Source organism: Octopus bimaculoides, chromosome 5 (assembly GCF_001194135.2).
Source record: "Octopus bimaculoides isolate UCB-OBI-ISO-001 chromosome 5, ASM119413v2, whole genome shotgun sequence".
Taxonomy (NCBI): domain Eukaryota; kingdom Metazoa; phylum Mollusca; class Cephalopoda; order Octopoda; family Octopodidae; genus Octopus; species Octopus bimaculoides.
The window spans coordinates 123555477-123564415 of record NC_068985.1 but is presented as its reverse complement, the minus strand read 5'-3'; positions in this window follow the sequence as shown (position 1 = coordinate 123564415).

Here is an 8939-nt window from a genome sequence, read left to right as displayed (position 1 = left end):
TATATATATATATATATATATATATATATATATATATATATATATATATATATGTATATATATATATATAATGTGTATGTATACACATATGAAGAGGTACCAAATAGTAACCAGAAATGTTCTCTGTGGGACAAGCCCATTGTAGCTGAGGCTTCTGCCATTAGAAGCCACTTGATGCAACCCTCAGGCATCAGTCTGCTGACTGGTATCCTCATGTGAAGTTGTACTGCCACATGATGTGTATTTGTTATGCAGTGCTTCTCCCTTGTTCATCAATTTTTGCGAAACCTAAAACGAAAAACAGCATGCTTCCATGGAATTCTCTGTTTTCTGCTGGGGGAAATGGTGGCCAAAACAGTTGTTGTCATGCTTCAAACTGTTAACCTCCTGAATGAATGAAAACATCATGAAAATTCATCAACTATTCTTAGAAGAGCAAACAATTGATGTACTTGTTCATATGACTGTCCTGGTGTGTCCTGGAGCTCCTGACAATGAATTTTGAGTGAGGGGTTGCAATGAAAAGAGTTGCAGCAAAATTTGTGCTTTGTTAGCTCATGGAGGATCAAAAGCAGTCATGACTGAATGTATGTCATGAACTGAAAGAACGGTTGGAAGTTGAAATGGACCATTCTTCGAAGGTAGTCACTGGTGATGAAAGCCGGTGCTACGGAGTTTGCAGATGTGGAAGAGGGGAAGAAAAAAAGAATGAAGGCATTAAAATGCATCACTTTGCAAGAGTTCCAGCACTGCTTCAAATGAAGAATACAATAAAAGTGCAATCATGTAAAACTAAGTGAATAAAATAATATTGCAAAATTCTGGCTTCTTTTGGGTAGTCCCTTGTAGATATATATATATATATATATATATATACACACACACATACATACATACATACATACATACATACATACATACAAATATATGTACATACATACATACATACATACATACATACATACATACATATACACACATATATATATAAATGGGGTAGGGTAATGTAGGAATATATACTAAACATTTATTTATGCTTAAGTGTATATCATACTATATATTTTAAAATCAATAAAAAAAATGATGAATAGCAAACAAAAAACTATATCAATGTGTATATGTTGTTTACATGGGTATTTTCTCTTATACACTCAAGTTAGTGAACCATGCAAGACAAAATTATTATCCAATCATTGATATATATGTAATCGTATGGTAATATATTGTTATTCAGTTGAGTCAGCCTTTGTACGAATATGTATGTTTGTAATAGCAGTAATGTTCCTAACCCAACAATTATAAACAAACGTTAGTTACAAAAAATATTTAGCTAGTTAATTATACAGGTAAATTACTGAAAACATAAACATCTTGTAAAACATGTTTTCTTATTTATAATAACTCATCATTTATTAGTTTTTGTTGATTTGCCATTTTTATTTACATAAATGTGCATGCATAGCTAGATATGTAAGTGCCTATATGATCTAGTATTTGGTAATATGTTCATTACATTCATTAGAATAAAATGTATGCGCAAGCTTATACAAATATATTTCTACATATACTATGCTATAAATGAAACCATGTGAAATTTTATACACACACACACACAATCACTCTCTCTCTCTCTCTCTCTCTCTCTCTCTCACACACACACACACACACACACACACACACACATGAAATATCTATATCTATCTGTCCGTTTGTCTGTCTGTTTCTGTCTGTATGCATGTTTGTGTATGTATGTATAAAAGTTGTAAAAATGAAGCCAAACCAAATAGTGATATTTTGAAGTCATTTAGTACATATGTATCAGGTTTGCATAATGTATATAAGAAATGCACCCATTATATAAACCTTCTTCAGTTATAGCATTTCAAAATTTGAAGGAATTGATGGAAATATTTCAATGTATATGGCCACTAAGTCAGGAAGATGGATATGTATATAGATGGGGAGAAAGAAGCAGGGTAGAAGGAGACAGGGAGAAAGAGAGGAAAAGGGAGAAAAAAGAAGAGAAAGATATATAAAGAGAGAGATTGGGGAAGAAATGAATATATATTTATGCATATATATATGTATATATATAAAATTTTGGCAATTTAAATAAAAGTTTTGACTGTTATTTCCAGCAGGTAGACATTCTTAGTATGACCTTTGATTAATTTTAATCCTTCAGCTATTTAATGCCTTTTTGGGGCCTGTAATCGTCTTTATTATTGATTCTGTCATTATCATTTTTAAATTGTTACACTAGATAATAACAGAGTCAATGGTATCTTCACAAATTATTTTTTAGTGAATTATTTTTCTCACGAATTATTTTGCTCTTCATTTGTGGATTAACAAGGCTACCATTGATTTCATATCAAGAATTCTCAGCAATTACCAAGCCTGCCACAGGGACTGTATTTTCGTTCAAGATGGCAACGAGTGTCAATATCCCATATGGCAGTCTTGATTACTGCTAAGAATCTTTTACTGCATGAAACCAATGGTAGCATTGTTAACCCACAAATAAAGAATATTCACCAATATAGAGCACTCATTCTCTCTGTTTGACATTAGTAAATATATATATATATATATATATATATATATATATATATATATATATATACGAACCCGCGTGAATGCACTCATATATGTGTGTATACATTTATACATATGCAGTGATTTCACTAAGGAAACTTCTGGGAAAGCTGGCATGAAATTTTGGTTCTATGATTTATAGTTACACTAAAACTATGCCAAGCATCAAAGTGGCTGCCACTTCCTTATTCCAAAGATTCAACTCTCCCCATGAAAATATAGGATCAAATACTTCAACAGCTTAGGGCTAAAGGCTCACAGCTTTTCAATAGCTTGTCAAAAGAACATGAGAAGTCTGCTTCAAGTCTACTTAGATGTACAGAGGAAACCCCTATTACCTGTGATCCAAGATGAGACATGAGTTCAGTATAAATCACAAATAAAGGCAACTGTATGATACTCCCTTCTTCACCAAAAACAACAACTACAGAAAGAGGGCTATAGAAACAGTAGCAACAGATGTGGATGGCAAGGCCACAACTCCTGTACACACATACACACCCTCATACTTACACATATACTTGGACACAGACACAGACATACACACCCATAGAGCAAGGCAGACAGAGGTCATCGTCATCATCATCGTCATCATCATCGTCATCATCATTTGATGTTTGTATTCCATGCTGGCATGGCTTAAACAGTTCGACGGAATCCAATAAGCGAGAGGACTACTTTGGCAAGGTTTCTATGGATGGCTACCCTTTCTAATGCTGACCACTTAACAGGGTGTACCAGGTGTTTTCTTGTGGCACCAGCACCAGTGAGGTTACCAAGTGACTTGCAATACAAGACTCCTTAATGCAGTAGGAGTGCAGGATTGAGAGAGGTGGCTTTGTGCCAAGTGTTGAGAAGCTGAAGCATAATAGATGGACAGAAACAGATGTCATTGCTACCCCACTGGGAAATGAAGAAAGGGAGGTGAAAATGAGGTGCCAGGGCACAAGAAGGTAGATAAAGAGAGAGTAAGGAAAGAGAATTCAGGATGACTAGATAAGTTGGTTGGTTGGTTAGCAAGAAGGCAGGCTTGCAAGATATAATAGGTGCAGGCATGGCTGCGTGGTAAAGAGCTTGCTTCCCAACCACATGGTTCTGGGTTCAACCCCACTGTGTGATACCTTGGGTATGTGTCTTCTATCATAGTCTCAGGCCAACCAAAGCCTTGTGAGCAGATCTGGTTGATAGAAACTGAAAGAAGCCCATTATATATGTGTGTGTGTGTGTGTGTGTGTGTGTGTGTGTGTTTGTGATTGTGTGTGCATGTGTGTGTCTGTGTCTTTATGTATATTTTGTCCCCCACCACCTCCTGGTAACTGGTGTTCTTATGTTTACATGTCTGTAACCTAGCAGTTCAGCAAGAGACCGATAGAATAATTACCAGGTTTAGCAAAAAACAAAAGTACTGGGGTCGATTCATTTGACTAAATGTTCTTCAAGCTGGTGCCCCAGCATGGCCGCAGTCTCATGATTGAAACAAGTAAAGAATATATATATAGTAGTAATCTGTGTGATGTGTGAGTATGGTATAATATATGTCTGCAAGTGAGAATCTATCAATGACACAGCAGCAATGCTATCCTTGTGACATCCCATGTTAAAGAAAGAAACTTCCCCTTAGCAGTAATTAGACATGGCTGGCTGGATGGATGGCTGGCTGGATGGATGGGTGGATGGATGGATGTTGGGATCACTGGTTGTACTTGTTGCTTGGCTAGCTGGCTGGCTGGTACTACTATTTTATTCGCGAGCATTTCTTACAACCTGTATCATATTCTTTGCAAATTCACATTCTAAAGGCATTCTTTGTACATATTGTGTAACATATGTGTGTATGTTTGTAATTTGTTTCTTTCCCTTCTGTTTTTGTTTTTTGTCTTTTTTGTTGTTTGCCAGTTTTTCATAATGAATTTCTTTAAATATACCAATTTCTGTAAATTTTTTCCTGCAAATGTTTAATATAATTAATTTTACATTTAAAAAACATTTAATCAGTTTCATTAACATTCTTTTGCAATTACATTCATACATAATCAATAACATATATAATACTCGATCAACAAAATTGTCTCATTATCATCATCTGAATGCAAGTTATTACATCCTTCTCACCTATTTCATCTTACAACAAATGTTATGACAATAGCCATCATTACCATTATCACCAGCGGCACTGCCACCGTCATCATCGTCGTCGTCATCGTCATCGTCATATTTATATTCACCATTGTCATTGACATTGTCGTCGTCATTGTCGTCGTCATTGTCATCATCATCATCATCATCATCTAGTTGTAAGTAATGTGTCATTAATACAATCACAATCATTTTCATAGTTTACAGTTGGTTCAATGATATTTTATTTGCTGTTGGTTTTGTTATTGTTGCTAAGAAACTTTGAGCAGCACAGAAAATAGCATAGTAGTTTCATGTGGCATCCTATCTTTAGCCGCACAGTCTCTATTTTTGGGGCATGCTATCCAGAAATTTAGCATTTAAAACATATGATTGCCATTTTAAAGATGTGAAGATGTTTGATGAGGTGAGCTTTTAGTAACGAAATTTATTAGGTTTTTCAACCTCATAGAAGCTCTCTTCTTACATCATATTGTTTGATGTGACAATTATATTGATAGTTGCTACTCCAAAACTATGTTCATCTATTTAAAATAGACAGTAGCTATAATTGCTAGAAATCAATAGCACAGTATGTCATTCCTAATGAAGATTATTCTCGATTATGATGGTGGTGGTGGTGGTGGTGGTGGCGGCTTGTGGTAATGACAAAAACAGTGTTGATGATGATAATGGTCATAGTGATGATGATGGTAGGAACATGATTTGATGATGATATAGTGACAGTGATTGATCTGATAGGGATGACAATGTAATTATAGCCATAGTGACAATAATATTAATGACTATGCTGCCTGTTATGATCATCATCGTCGTCATCATCGTCATTGTCCTCATCAACAACATCATTTAATGTCCATGTTCCATGCTAGTATGGGTTGGACGATTTGATAGGCTCTAACAGGTCTGAGGACTGCACCAGACTCCATTCATTTATTTTGGCATGGTTTCTATGGTTGGATGTCCTTCCTAATGTCAACCACTTTCTAGTGTATACAAGGTGCTTTTATGTGAGACCAGCACTAATGCAGTCACTATGTAGTTTGCAAGATTAGGAACCTCTTTGACTGAGGTGGGGTTTACAGAAGAGAAGATGTGGGGGAGTGACTTTATGCTATGGGATGAGATGGTTAAAATGAGAGAGAAAGGGCCAAAACAGGGCAATTTTCTTGCTGTGGAGTTACATGGTTACTCACATTATAGAAGAGAAGGTGGGAGTGGCCACAGTGGAGCTGGGAAAATAAAAAATAGTGGTGATGTGGTGGCAAGATGGACCCTTAAGATAGTAGGGGGTTGGAAGTGAATGGGGACAGGGAAACAGAAAGTGTGGGTAGGTAGAGATTGCAAGAGATATGAGAGAGTGAGAGATGGTTAGAGATAAAAAAATGGTTGAGGGAGTAAATATAATGAAGAACAAATTTTGAAGGATGATAAGTAGAGGAAATAGGAAAGGGGGAAGAGTAGGGGACAACTGCAGAGATTGAGTAGGGCTGAGGGATGACTAATGATATTTGAGCTGAGGTTGGGGATTGGGGAAAGGGGATGACTAACAATGCAGAGAAGGGGTGAGGTGGAGAGGTGATGACCATTCATAAATTATCACACCCAACCATGACAATGTGCGGTAACATGTGAATACATACATCTTGTATGCATAGATATGCACATGTAAGTTTTATACATGCACATGTTTGCATGTGTATTTGAAATCAGTAATGCTATGACTAAATCAAAAGAAAGTATGTATTACATATCAAAAGAAAGATGATGATGATGGTAGTGGTGGTGGTGATGATGCATTCTAACATTGGCACAATAAATGTTAATATCTACATAACATATTCCTCTGAATCTATAAAATAACATTGAATCTGCTCTTTCATTGTACAAAACAAACAAATACTATAAACCAGAAAAAAAAAACTGAAATACCATTTAGATATATATGTGAAACTAATATTATGTTTCTGTATGGTTTTCTGTGTAAATCAGGGTCATTATAAGATCCTGGGGAAATCAGGGAACTGAGCCCTATAGTATTTACTTATTGGATTCATATTCTGGCACAAAGCCAGCAGTTTCAGGGAAGGGGCTAATTCAATTACATTAACCCCAGTGCTCAAGTGGTGCTTATTTTATCGACCCCTAAACGATGAAAGTCAAAATCAACCTCAGTGATATTTGAACCTGGAATGTAAAGACAGACGAAATACCTTTAAACATTTTGCCCAGCATGCTAATGATTTACCTTACGGTATTTACTTGCTGACAGCAAGCCACAGCATACATAGATTTGAATTGGGTCCGTAAACCCATGACAGCCCTGAACAACCGACTAGTGTTCCCATGCCTAAAGAATGCACTAGTATAGATATGTGTTTAGTGCTTCAGGATGGTCTTATAAATTCTAACTTTGGTAATACCTGAGTAAATGTTTGGCTATGAGATAATAAATAAAATGATGCTTTAATGTTTCTTGCCATAGGTGTCTAAAGTAGAGCATGTTACTGATAGATTTAGAATCCGAAACACATGGTGCTTCTTCTTCTTTAGTATAGTGAGTTTGTTATAATAGATTTGTCTGCTATAGTGAGTAGATCAGGAAACTATATAAGAACTTTCTGTGTGTGTGTGTGTGTGTGTGTGTGTGTGTGTGTGTGTGTGTGTGTGTGTGTGTGTGTGTGTGTGTGTGTGTGTGTGTTTGTGTCTGTATTTGGATTTGTCTGTCCCACCCCCATTGTTTGACAACAGTTCAGCAAAAGAGACTGTTAGAATAAATACCAGGCCTTAAAAAGAAGTACTGGGCTTGATTCATTTGACTAAACAAAGATAGTTCAAGGCAGTGCTCCACCAAGATGACAGTCTAATGACTGAAGCAAGCAAAAGATAAAAGATAAAAGATAGGAGAAGTGATGCAGTAGTTTCAGAAAATATTGTAAAGTTTTGTCATTGAGCAATGATCAGCCAAGTAGTTCTCTTGTCTTACAGGAGGATTTAAGTGCTGTATTGCAAGCTCATGAATTTATGCATTGTCTTCCTTTCACCAATAATGGTAACAGTACTTTCTTGTGGTACCAAATTATAACTAGTATTGATAGCTAAGTCTTTTTTCCAAGAAGAGAAAGAGGGCAGTACTGTAAATGGAATTCAACCTTATAATCTTTCAACCAACAGTCTGGCACCCTATCAACATGTCCAGCAGTATCTCTCAGTTGAGCTACTTTATATATTAACAATAGTAATGTTTTATGTATCTGAATATATAGGTGTGCATGTACACACACACACACACATACACACACACATATATGTATGTGTGTGTGTGTGTATGTGTAGATATATATACCTCTTTCTGTCGAGAGTCCCAGATGAACCTACCTCACGGCAAGAGGTGCAAATGAGGGTAGCTACATCAAACTCTATTCTACACCAAATGCCATATATTAAAGGAAGATCTCAATAATAAAAGTGGAGTAAAACGGCGGTGCTCCAGAATGGCCACAGGTATGAGCTGAAACTACAAAAAAAAAAGTATTGCAGTGTGCTCTGTGGTTTTAAAAACCTGATTAACTGTCTCTAGAGTAATGAATAGTAAGATGGAATAAAATTAAGTGAGGAGAAACTATTGATGAAACAACTCAAGGGGTGGCTTTGTGAGAAAATGTTTATATTAAGAGCTTACATGTGATTGAGGAGAATGTAAAAATTAGCAAGTTAAAAGAAAAGGAAATAAACTAACATGTAGCCATTCTATATTTCTATTGAATGTTTGGTGATTCTGTGAATCATCTAACATTAATTAATGAAATTTCTTTATGGTAAAACTCATTAAAAAACAACCTGTGCTTTATCAAAACCTGATTCAATCAGATCAGCATGTCCAAATAAAAAATATCGGTCGTCTAGTGATACAAAGCACAAATAGATATTTTTCATATTCTAGAATAGTTTAGTTATATTTTTAGAAGATTCTTGGTGTTTGTTTCCATTTTTAGAAATCTAATTTCAAAAGGAATTTAATTTTCTTAGATATTAATGTGAGAGTAAATAGTGGTTTTGTAAAGCATGAACAAGATTTTGTATAAAAAAAAATAATAAAACATACAGGTGTGAATGTATGTCTGTTGAAGATACACACATACACACTCACACACACATGCATAAATAAATATATATATATATAAAATATCTATCTATCTATCTAT